Here is a 13,147-nt window from a genome sequence, read left to right on the forward strand (position 1 = left end):
ACGAAAAGATACAAAAAAGTGATAGCTCGTGAAAGAGCAACAAAGCGGTAGCGGTCTTATTATCTCAAAGTAATGAAACGGGAAGAACCTACTTACTGCATTCTATGTTAAATTCTAAATGTGTCAATATCAATAATAATATAATAAACAAGTAAGGAAGGGCTAAGTTCGGATGTAACCGAACATTTTATACTCTCGCAAAGTCAAATGGTATACTCGTTTGAGATTTCTTTGTGGATTGACTGATATTTTCGGTAGAAGGTCAACTATAGGCACTGGGGTCCACATATTTAGTACTTAGGGGTTGAACAGTTTTTTTTCGATTTAGACAATTTTTGGCCGCAAGGTGGCATACTTTAATTGCATTATTCACGCAAAGTTTTACGCCGATATAATCATTGTTGCTTGATTTGCATAGTGGAAAGTGAAAGAATCAAGGGGTATTTAAAATGGTGTCATATGGAAAATAGGCGTGGTTGTAATCCGATTTCGCCCATTTTCGCACTATGACATAGAAACATTAAAAGAACGTTACGCACCGAATTTGGTTGAAATCGGTTAAGCAGATCTCAAGATATGGGTTTTCACCTAAAAGTGGGCTGTGCCACGCCCACTGTATAATTTTGAACGCGGTTCCTATAAAGTCATCTCATTCCATCCTAGAGATAAAATTGAATGTCTCTGGCGTGTTTAGTGCTTGATATATCGCGCTTTTAGTAGTTTTTAACAGTACCGTTATATGGGGAGTGGGCGGAGTTGCCATCCGATTTCAACTATTTTCACACCGTCAATAGAAGTGCTAAAAGCATTTACTTCCAGTGAATTTTGTTATTATAGCATTAGCGGTTTAGGAGATATGCACATTAAACCTATTAGAGGGGGGACCACGCCCACTTTTTAAAAAAAAATTTTAACTGCAGATGCCCCTTCCTAATGTGATCCTGTGTACCAAATAACAGTCTTGTATCTTATTGCGGAGCTTAGTTATGGCAAGTTATTTGTTTTTGATTAATGGCGTTTTGTGGGCGTGGCAGTGGTCCGATTACGCCCATCTGCAATACCAACCGTCTCACGGTACCATGAAACATGTCTACCAAGTTTCATAAAGATATCTCAATTTTTACTCAAGTTAGAGCTTGCACGGACGGACGGACAGACGGACGGACGGACAGACGGACGGACGGACAGACGGACGGACGGACAGACAGTCACCCGGATTTCAACTCGTCTCTTCATCCTGATCATTTATATATATATAACCCTATATCTAACTCGATTAATTTTAGGTGATACAAACAACCGTTAGGTGAACAAAACTATTATACTCTGTAGCAACAGGTTGCGAGAGTATAAAAATGAAACCACCAAAAATGAAACCAAGATCAGATCATATTCGCTTTGTATAGCTGTAACTTGTAATCATACTTCAGATCTTATGACTTCCTACGTATATATCTTTTGTTCTTTACATATGTTATTGAAAGGAAAAGGCTAAGATAAAAGGGTCTTGTGTTAGAACCCTGGACAATTTATAAGTAGAAAGCAGTAAAGAGTCGGCTTAATGTATCCCAGTACTGCCAACTTCGATATAAATATAATGGATATACAAAATAGGTCTATTGCTTATATTTTGTGTGTTTGGGCTAAGTTTGACATACTTATAATCGGTTCCTATTCTCCTATCCTAACAAAAATAGCTGCTAATATATATATTGTGCTAGCTGAGGCTGAGAAAGTATAAGGAAAATATTCACAAATCAATTTTTTTCTTTATTGTGTCAATGAGGCTTGTATAATATTCGACTTTTTCTTCCGATAATGTTATGAACCAAAATTAAAAAAATTTTAAACACTAGCGAATTCTACTAAACATTTTCAGCACTTCACACGGTCTTAAGCTTATGTAAGAATATGTATGCACATAGTGCTCTCAAATTTCAATAAAGCAAAGCTGTCTGCCACAAATCTCATCACACAATCAAGTGTAGTTATATGTGGCCAAATATTAGCATAAAAATATATATATATGTACATATACATATGTATATATGAAAAGTGTACTCGTATTTGAGTACTATTACAAAAATAAATATGTGCAACATGACTACGAGATGTACACTGTGTGCAATAAAATGGCGATTGCAGACAAAGATACGACAAGCAATAAATCCGAAAACCATTCAAGCCACCTGCCACTTAAAAGAGGTTCGAGACATTGACCACATTAAAATGCTCAAACATTATCTAATCATGGCTTTTAAGACGAAATCAAAAACATCAAAAACCGAAAGCAAGATGAGCATTTAGGTTTGTGCCCCTTCATCTCTTACAGTTCGTACCCACTGTATGTTATTCAAGTGAACAATGAAAACGGAGAAGAAATTAAAAGCAAGCGCATTAAACTGACCGACCAAAGCCATCCATGTGGAGTACTTATGTCTATACCATATATGTATATTTGGTTTGCCGAGGTATGGGCGCGGTGCAGTGCTGCGCTTATGCGTAGACATAAAAGTTGAACTACCTGCCTCACGACACTTTCCGTGGCTTATGGCTAATAGTACAATTGTTGTTCGTGTGACGTGCGAAAACAATAAAAACGTGGCTTGAATGTAATTTCAGACATTTAAGCATGAGGTTTGGGAAGATCAGCGATGACATAAATATTTTTATGCGTTTATAGCAGCTGGCTTATGGGAGAGGTTGTCGCATGAGATTTGTAGTCTTTGGAGACGTTTTTGGAATTTCGAATGGGTATTTGTAGGTCAAAGCTTATTGATTTTAGCACCGGAAAATGATGTTTAGTTATGATGACGAAATGCTTTCTTACGTAATATGTGTAAATGAATTGAATTCATATGGGAAAGTAAGAAGATTGAGTTAATATATGGCATAATTAGATTAGGTTAGGATGCAAAATATTATGAAATTAACTTTGAAATTTTGATAAATCATAAGTAAATTAATAAGCTATATAACCTAAGTACTTTAAAATTGCCAAACTTTTCAATTAAATATACATATGTATATAGGCTCTGATTATTAAAATATGGTAGGTAAGTTGTCTTTTATATTTCGGAATTTGGCAACCCTAGTGCTGCAATCTGGCAACCTACAACTTTAGAGTTAATTTTGACATTTTGGATGTTATGCATACTCAGAACGTTTTGACATACGAGCGCTATTTGTGTTATCTACAGTAACTTAAAATATTGATCTCGGCCAAAAAATGGAATTATATTGAGAACATTTTCGAGCGAAGGCACAATAGACCCTAGGTCGCGGTGAAAACCTCATAAAATTCTAAACCTAACTCAGAAACAGTGCATCGATGAACTTAATTAAATATTTGGCGTCGAAGCTCCATCAAAGACCAGTGTTTATCGAAGGTATGGTATGGTCGAATTTCGTGAAGGTCGTCCAAAATCAGTTGTTGTTCCGGAAACTATTGAGTCGAACCCAACTACATTTGTTCGAAGCACTTTCAAGCAAATGGTTGCTTGTTATTTGAAAAACTCGACATGTCGCAACCATATCACTAGAACAATGCAGAACGGTAAATTCTGAGTAGTACAAAACCATTCGTTTGCCAGTTGTAATTCAGGAAACCAGTAAAAGCAATCACCAAAGGCGGCACACTCTTCACCACGACAATGCGAGCTCTCGCACATCGACTGAAGAATTTTTGAGCGCTTAATATTATACATCGATTTGATGAGTCATCCATCGTATAGTCCTGACTTCGCACCGAATGACTTATTTTTACTACCGTCCGTAAAAAATTAACTAATAAGTCAACATTTTTGCGACACCTGAAGAGACGATTGCTGCAAACGCACTCAAAAGTGTATAGATCTTAATTCAGAATATTTTAAAAAACAATAAAGTGTTTTTCGATGATTTATATTTGTTTTTGTTTTCTACTCCCTAAATAAAAACGGGAACCCTCGCACGTTCTTTAAGAATGAACAGATAATGATGCTTTCTTATTCACTCATCTACATACTTTACAGCTTCGACCGTCTGAACTGACAATGAACTCCAAAACACAGTAAAACACCCGTGTCCGCCAGCAAAATCTTTAATCTTTATCTTTGTTTAACCATTGAGTGGAACTTTTATTTTTAAGATACTCAACTGACTTCCGTTAATCCCTAGGATGACTAAATGTATTCTTAATGATACTTGATTTTTCCAAACAAATAATATATATTCGATAAGACTTTATACAAAATATTGTACACATAAACATACATGCATATCTTCTTAATTACTTAATTACTTATTTCACTGTCAATATGAAAACTTGAAAGCCCTTAATTAGTAAAGAGGAAAAGCATATAATTTTTTAGTATACGCATTACTATTTTCAACAACTATTCAAACTTCTTTATTAAGGCGATAATTACGAACCACACGCTGGCTACTAATATTTTTAATAACTAACGTTATTTCACTCAAGCGCCCTCTCCTCCCATTTCCGACTTTCCGAACCTTTTTGTAAAACGTCTTATCTTTTGCTTGTCTTTTTCATTCAACACTGCATTCCAAAAAGCCAACAATACGCCACACACACATACACAAGCGATTTCAAGTACTTCAGCAGCATTACGTAACGCTTTGCACACTTGTTGCGCATGGTCCAGCATTACAACTACGCGATCACCAGCCGGTCATGTGCGCTTTCATCCACATCCATATACCTATATATATACATAATAGTGTGTGTAGCCGCATAACCAAAGCACATTACAGCGCATGCGCGTGAGTGAAAGATGTTACCTGTAAAATATTTATACACATATTATATGTATGCGCACACAGTCCAGTGAATTTCTGCTGTGGAAGGTATTAACGATAAATGGCATCGGCCGCATGTCCGCCCAAGCACGTAGCCTCTAAGTAAATTCACGTGTACAAAAACATGTATGTTTGTGTGTGCGCCGCTGTTTTGTTATTATTGTTGTTATTTTTGGGATCACCCATTTCGTCTTTGGCTTGATGCAACTGTGTGTTTTTTGGCGCTCTTCTGCACACACTTTTGAACTAAACATACCGTACACACGTACAAATGTGAGTAAATTGCCCGATGAAGCTCATTTTCGGTTGAAATTAACAGTTTGTAGCCACTAAAGGTGTGTCTGTGTCCGACGCATTCCGTTGATATAAATAAACTTTCGTTTTCAGTTGAGCGTCAATATTTTTTAATGATTCTTCTCCACCTATTTTTGCAGTGGCTACTTAACGGACCCCTAAAGAGGCTCAGTAGATGATTACATTGTATATACAAGTACATGCATATATTTTAATGATTTACATTTTTATACTCTTGCAACATGTGGCTACAATGTATAATAGTTTTGTTCACCTAACGGATGTGTGTATCACCTAAAACTAATGGAGAACTTTGTAAAATCAAATATTAACCACACCCACTGCCTATATAACAGTTATGTTGAAAGTTACTAAAAGTGCGAGAACTCACTGAATAAATGAGCCACAAGCACTAAATTTCTCAACCAAGATGACAGGAAAGGGATTTGTGGAAGTCGGTGTAAAAATAGGACAATGGTCCAGTTTTAGGTAAAATCCTGCTTTTCATATAACAAACTTTTAAATTCCATCTGTTTCCTTCGCTTTACAGTATACAAATCAAGCATCAATAAAATGATTAGACCTAATACCTCAAGATATTTTACGACAAAAATTATCGAAGTCAGACTATAACTTGTGCCAAAAATGGGTAAAATCGGGTCAACATCTTAGTCCCCATATATCTAACATAAATATTTTCGAGCTTCCGGGTCACTTTGTACCGGTTCTCTCGGTCAATAAGCAAGAAATATTAATAAAATTCAGAAAGAATGGATGAAAGCTCGGCGATACTTTCAAGTTCAATTTGAAGTTTTGCCAACACCTAAAGGTGTTTTCCAGTCTTTGATCCGAGAGAGTATAATATTTTTGGGTTCCGACAAACGAGCAGCATTTTGGGAAGAAAACGTCGTTTAAACAATTTCAGATTGATATTTCAAAAACTGGTGGATTGGCGCGCGTGTAAACAGACAGACGGACATAGCTAAAACGACTCAGCTTGTCAAAAATATAAAAATAGGAAGAATGATATATACTTGTATGTATGTAAATATTATACACATGTTACTTATATTTAATATTTACTCTAAAGTTTTGGTTAGTTATGGCAATTTATTTGTTTTTGATTAATGGGGTTTTGTGGGCGTGGCAGTGGCCCGATTACGCCCATCTGTAATACCAACCGTCTTACGGTACCAAGAAATATGTCTACCAAGTTTCATAAATATATCTCAATTTTAACTCAAGTTACAGCTTGCACGGACGGAGGGACAGACAGTCACCCGGATTTCAACTCGTCTCTTCATCCTGATCATTTATATATACATAACCCTATATCTAACTCGATTAGTTTTAGGTGATACAAACAACCGTTAGATGAAAAATACTATTATACTCTGTAGCAACAAGTTGCGAGAGTATAAAAGTAAAATAGACAAAGAGAAAGGAGTGACAAGAATTTTACTCTATCAATGAGCTATCGATATGCTCCCGTGTATTGAATAATTTTACTGGGTAAGAATTGTTGTTGTTTACACATATTATTCTTTGGGCCAAAGAGAGCTCGAAAGTTGGGAGGTGAGATCTTCAAAGTTGACTATTAATTTCTTAGTGGAAAAAATTTAAATAGTAGTCAAATTCGTGTTTTTGTAAAAGCAAAACCAATGAAATCAACAAATACATAGTGCAGAAAGACTCGCGGAAGCTATCAAGCTGAGGGCACCTAATGGGTAAGTAATATGAAAATCGAAATCATTGAATGATTTTTAAGTTTAAAATACATATACATAAATAACTTGAGACATAAGTACTTGTGCATGTATTGGAATTTTTGTAACTTCGAACAATGCAAAACTTTCTCTCATACAAAATCTACAGGCGTTAAAGTGCAAAAAACCCGTGAAGCACCAACAAAAAATTGCTTACAAATATTTTGTGAATACGCAATTGTTGAGTGAAGGCGTGTACGCCGATAAACAAGAGGAGAGAAATCATATCAGCAATTGCCTACTGATCAACAGCGCGCAATAGTGATTTGTTTGCATGCTGTAAAATCAAGAGCAACAATACTTGTATAAACAAAAAACCGTTAAATGGTCAATTTGAAGAGAGTGCACAATTCAAGGAAACAAAAACGTTCTTGGGGATTTCAAAGAAGTAAATATGGTTTGTGATGGAAGAATAGTTAAGCTTGTATTTAAAAAATATCCTCTTCAAGTATATTTAGGTTGTAGTGGGACAGATTTTAGGCCGTATAAGTATGTCGTAGGTCTTACTAATCGCACACATATGTATATTCTGAATAGATAAAACAGCAGTGACTTTGTAATTTATTCACGTTGAAGTGTCTGAGGCTAACTTGCTTTAATATTTGCCCTTACCCTAATACCTGCCAGAAGTTATACATTTATCGTTTGTGCAACCCAATTCGTTTGATATTTTTCTCCGAATTTTATTGTATCGTTTAACCAATCGTTCATTTTTGTAGAGAGGCTAAAATGTTTTTGGTCAGCATGATATAAATCAGGGTGACCATAAAATTGTATTTCAAATGGGTTTGCTACAACAAAGTGAATGAATAACGATAGATTTTTATCCCAGTAGTTTCGAGTGAGCTACCGAGAACCAGACGGCGAGGGCTCAATCTACTTACTGTGATCAGTTTTTGTATTGTTCTTAAAAAATGCTGTGCTTATTGCAAAAGAAATTTTGGAAGCCAAAGACAGTCACCCTGAAGCGATTGAAATAATTGAGGCCATCTAAGTATTATTAAAACTCAGAACTAAGCAAACGGTCTAGTTTATGTACAAATACTAAATTATGTTTTAGTCATGTTTGTTAAGAACTTGTTTTTTTTTATACCCTGAACAGGGTGAATTAAGTGTGCCATGAAGTTTGTAACAGCCTGAAGGAAACGTCGGAGACCCTATGAAATATAACATAATATATACATAAATGATCAGCATGATGAGTCGATTAAGCCATGTCCGTCTGCCTGTCTGTATATACGGACTAGCCCTCAGTTTTTGATATATATATATGAAATTTTTATTTTTGAGTGGTTATTGGTAGAGTTTTCACCATATTACACCTAATGTCAAACAAATTTCTCTAATTTTTTTCTTTTCTACAGCTGATTTGTTATTGAATTTATATGCGTTAGACAATTTCTCTTTAAAATTTTCTGAAATTGAACTTTTTCTTCGTACAATTTTTCAATCTTACCATATCTGAAAAAATTTCCTGCTTTTTGAGAAAACTTGTTTGTAACCATATTGAATATGAAAGTGTTACTTAATCTTTTTTCTATTCTTGAAAATTTGTCTTGAGCTGCTAACAATATTTTCTTGCGAATGACATCTCCTACTCACAAGCTAAACAGCATACTAGTAATGCATTACTAATTCTACCTCATGCGTGCACTTTTCATCATTTCCTTGTTTTGTAATAGCTTTATCTAATATACGTATTGAATTGGTGATAAAATATATAAAAACATAAAAAAGTAATCAATTAACGATAAACATTGATTTCACCCATAAAAAAAGCAAAACCTCAATTATAAATTCAACACCAATTAATTAGAAAATGGTATACACATACATACATTAGTTTAAGCATAGGTGCATGAGTACTACGTAAATAAATAAAATCGTCGTTAATAATATAATCAACGTGAAATTAGTGCCGTCTTATGTAATCTGATACTGGTTGCAGCGTCCGGCGTTAACGAGCATTGAGTGGCGTTAAGATATGTAAATGTGTATTCATGAAAAATCGGCTGTTGTAAACACGGTGGAATGTTGTTCCGTATTAAACATTTCAAAAAAATATTAAATAATTCCACTCAGAAATGCTCACATTTATGTAATACTGAAGAGAAGAAAGTGTGACAGCGAAAGCCGAGATCGATGAGGTCGAACAGCCGAATGTTGTGGCAGTGGAGAGTAAGCAGCTGAAGTTGTGAAGTAAACAAATGAGATGATGAAAAAACCACACAAAATATTTAATTCACGCTAATTTCACCAATGAAAATTTCATTCAAAATTTATAAATGACAAAACGGAAATTGCCAATAGCTGAAGAAGGGAGTGGCAGCTGAGCTACATAAATAACAAAACATATACTCGTATAACCACACTAATGGCCTACTAAACTAGAGGCAAACCAGTCGCAAGTTTTTACGCCAATTACCACTTAAATTTATATATTAAAAATTAAAAAGTGGTGAAAAGTGGTGACTTTGACAAGTGCCAAATATTAAAATTAATAAATCAAACGATTTAAGTTGACTGATTGAAGGCTTGTCAGTAGCGCATGGCAGGTGTGAAATTCAGTGCGCCCAACAAACCGGCACTGTCACAACGTATGTATGTATATACATGTGTGTTGATTTGTATTACTAAAGCTAACAGCTGCCATAACATTTCATAACGCCCACATTTTTAGCTACCAAAATCAAACATAAAATAAAAACAACTTTATAGAAAATTTGGCAAATGCCTTCCCCAATGCGTCATACAATTTCTATTTCGTAGGAAATTGTGAGTTTAAAAAATTTTTTTATTCACCACCACTTCGTTTTCTGTTGTAGCAGTATTGTCTGTTATGCTAGCAATCAATTTGACAAATAGTCGTTAGCTGTCAGCGACATGTGAGTAACAAACGCGGTTGCCAGCAGCGGGAATGCGCGCTTCGGTGTTAATACACTAGAGTGGAACATTTTTTCTTGATTGTTGTTCGGATGCTTTTCTTATCCTTATGATTTCTCAGTCAACGAAAATATGTGTAATTTTCTTTATATATTAGAAATATACCATAACTTAAAATTACATAGTAATATTTTTATATTTCTCTACTATATTTTAGTTTTGCTTCTTGACTAGACCAAAGATAATTTATCAGGTTTCTGTCCTTTCTAATATATAGCCCCTGATCCTATTGGCTTAAAGAGATGCTTCAGAAAACTAAGTTGATCTCTCAGATATAGTCTGAGCCTTGGTGATAGAAGTTTCAAATGTTTCTTTTCCATGAGATAATAAAATATAAATATATAAAAGCTTAGCATTTTAAAATATGTCTCAATTGAAGATTGCTCGACTTTAAGAGTTTTCTGTAGTATTTTTATCCTTAAATATATTTTATATAAAGTTTTTTGAAAACTTTTACTTTTGGATAATTGGCAACTCTGACATTTTCAGAAAAGAGAACTAACTAAGTATGTAGGTTCTCTGGCTGTCAAGTATCCTATTATACTTTTTTGGAAAAAAAATTAAATGCAAAATTTAGTTCACTCTAATATTTCACCATAAATGACGTCTAAGCCAAAACTAGTAACTAGAAAAATAACAGTTTTTCTCAAAGCGCCGCATGGGTCTTGAATTTTTACTGATGTGTCTAGGATCCACACATATATATGCCGGTATGTATGTACAATATGTAAACTCGTTACATTTGAAACGACTACAAATGTATCGGCATCAGTTATTTGTATTTTTTTTTTTTTGGCAAAATGTTTTTAAATTTTTTGAGCTGAAACTGACTGCTCTTCAAATATTGTATGATTGTTAAAAATTTGTTGTAATATTTACAGGTGAAGACAGGTGACACCTGTTATATAACACTGAGTTGGCGCTTGAGAAAATGTTATTTTAAGAAATTCGTCAATAATTTTCTTAAAGAATAGAAAATAACATTGAGAATAATGTCTGGAAGTAGTCTTAATTTTTTTGGCGTGAGTGTCATTCCTTCCTTTTTTGCCCATCTGAGGCTATCACTAAATTATCTATTTATTGTCTTAAAGAGTGTATGTCAGGAGTTATGGAAACAGTACACTCTCAAATTTGTATTGGAATTTTCTCCAGAGACAACATTTGTTTCAACGTTATTTTAAATAATCATTAAAATTTTCGTTGTTGCATCATATCATTCATTTCACAGTCGTTCCAGCAATTTAGCAACATTTCCGCTTTTGACTATGCCGGCATCACAACATCAACAGTGTAATCGGTATGTCCAACACGAGCCTAGGAGGTGTAACGGCTTATTGATCGCTACTATTTACCTGTCAGTCGGTCAAGCCATTGTAATGTGTGTTTGTGTGTCAATCAGTCTAACAGTCAGCTGATGTGGCTGTCAAGAGCGGCAGCTGTCTTATGCATACAGCACATGAAGAGGGGTGACTTCCTGATGAATCAAGCCTTATTTCGCATGTGTTCAAATAATTACAGCACTCATGCCGCTAGTGTGCGTGTTGTATGCCGGCAAACATCATGTTTTCTGTTTTGATGAATATTTTTCAATTTAATAGATATATTTTTATTTAAGTAAGTATACTTTTGGCTCAAACAATTTCAATTTGGAGAAGTAAAATAATAGCAGTTGGAAGTCTGAGCTAAAATAAATGCAACTTCCGCATTAAAACTAAAGATAAACACGAAATATGTTTGTATTTCATGTTATACATTATACACTGAAAAAGGTTTATTAAGTTTGCCACGAAGTTCGTAACACTCTGAATGAAACGTCGGGGCACTTTTAAAGTACGAGTATATACTCGTTGATGATCAGCGCGATGAGTTGAGTTGATTTGCCCATGTCCGTCTATATTTTATCCGGAATAGCTGTCATACAAAAAGAACGATCAGAATCAAGTTCTTGTAAGGAATCTTTTGTATTTGCAAAGAGTATTAAAGCATCGGTGCAACCAAAGCTAACGTTTTTCTTGTTTTATATATATATTTCTTTTTCTTTAATTTTTGTTTACTTCTTTCATTTTTGCCGCGTATTTGGAATGTAAAGAAATTAATTAACGCATTTCCCAGCTCAAAATAACTTTTTCGCATTTTTGCTAAGCCAGCAGCTGCTTCCATTCATTCTTTATTAGCTTTATGCGCTCCATTTGTGTTGCTATTTTTGTTGTTGTTATTACTGTTATTTTATTCAACTAATGCACCATTTAAGTTTTGCTTTATTTGACTTGGCTTGGCGTAGCTTGGCTTTGGTTTTTGGCAACACTTTTTACTTGCACAGCTTTTATTCGGCGCTGCTTTTCCGCTTGGTCTCGCCCGACTCGTTATATCGGCTTTGATTCTCCACACAACCATAATTATATATACGTTGCCTTTAAATTTGCGGACACTGACAGCGGCGCGCGCTCGCTACTCATTGCAAGCTCATTAACAACGCCGCCGCCATAGTGAAGCTAAGCAGCCAAGTGGCTAACCAGGCAATCTTCTAGTTGCCCAGCTGCCGAGTTTTGTTTAATTGTAATGATAAATAAAATTTACATAAATATGGCCTCTTAATTGAATGAATATATTTTGAATGCATTAATTGGACGTTCGTTCGCATTTGGCTGCGCATTCGCATTTCAGCTATCTTTATTACTTTGTAATGCTGAGTGCGCTTGGCCGACTCGTGTACTCGTCGTTCGGCGGTGAGAGGAGATATGGGCTTCATTGTGGAAATATTGACGCACTTTGATAGCCATAGTTACATAAAATGCTCGTTTTATGCCACTTTCTATGGTTACTTGTGGCACATTTCGTATATCCGCTTTAAATATGGTAAACAAAGCGTAGAATTGAAAGGAATTGAAAGGAAGAAGAGAACAAGACGTTTGCTTTAATTTAAGTTGGTATTTTATATTTTAATTAAATATTTTTGTACTTAAATACGAAGAAGTATTATTACTACTGCCTTTTTAAATCAAAGATTATCATTCTAACGAGCACCATATATGTAGTTTTAATTCCTATAACTCAGCCTGCATTCCGGGAAGCATATCAATTAAACAGATACATATATTGATTGTACTCTTAAATCTTGATGTCTACGAGAAATATTAAAAATTCTGATCTTATTATAAATATACCCACAGTTCTATATGAAAAAATAGCCTCGGTTTCATACAGCTAAGAAATCAACTAAAGAAGAATAATAACACGAACACACAGAAGTTTTGATGCCTTCTAGAATTATATGAAAAATGGATTCAGGCATAGTATTTGAATAATACAGCTAACATATGATCTCTCAGTTAAATGTGTGCCGT

This window comes from Bactrocera oleae, chromosome 5, assembly GCF_042242935.1.
Source record: "Bactrocera oleae isolate idBacOlea1 chromosome 5, idBacOlea1, whole genome shotgun sequence".
Classification (NCBI taxonomy): Eukaryota; Metazoa; Arthropoda; class Insecta; order Diptera; family Tephritidae; genus Bactrocera; species Bactrocera oleae.